Below are 569 nucleotides of genomic sequence, written 5' to 3'. Positions count from 1 at the left end.
GCAATCCACTCACCTCAGCCTCCCAAAGGCGCGGGATTACAAGCTGAGCCACCGAGCCCGGCTCCATTTGTTTTTTTTTTTTTTAACAGAGTCTTGCTCTATCATCCAGGTTGGAGTGCAGTGGCATGATCATAGCTCACTGCAGCCTTGAACTCATAGGATCAAATGGTTCTCCTGCCTCGGTCTTCCAAATAGCTGGAACTACAGGTGTGTGTCACCATGCCTGGCTGAGTTTTTTATTTTTTTGTAGAGATGAGGGCTCCTGCCAGGCATGGTGGTTCATAACTATAATCCCAACACTTTGGGGAGGCAGAGGCAAGAGGATTGCCTGAGCCCAGGGGTTCAAGAGCAGCCTGGGCAACTTGGCAAGACCTCATCTCTATAATAAAACAAAAAATTAGTCAGGTGTGGTAGTGCATGCCTGTGATTCCAGCTACTTGGAAGGATGAGATGGAAGGATCACCTGAGCTCAGCAGGTTGAGACTGAGGTGGTCCTGAGCGTGTGACTGCACTCCAGACTGGGCAACAGAGTGAGACTCCAACTCCAAAAAAAAAAAAAAGAGAGAGAG

The sequence above is a fragment of the Carlito syrichta genome, unplaced genomic scaffold (assembly GCF_000164805.1).
Source record: "Carlito syrichta isolate Samal-C Ts95f unplaced genomic scaffold, Tarsius_syrichta-2.0.1 Scaffold135908, whole genome shotgun sequence".
Lineage (NCBI taxonomy): Eukaryota > Metazoa > Chordata > Mammalia > Primates > Tarsiidae > Carlito > Carlito syrichta.
This window is presented reverse-complemented; position numbering follows the sequence as displayed.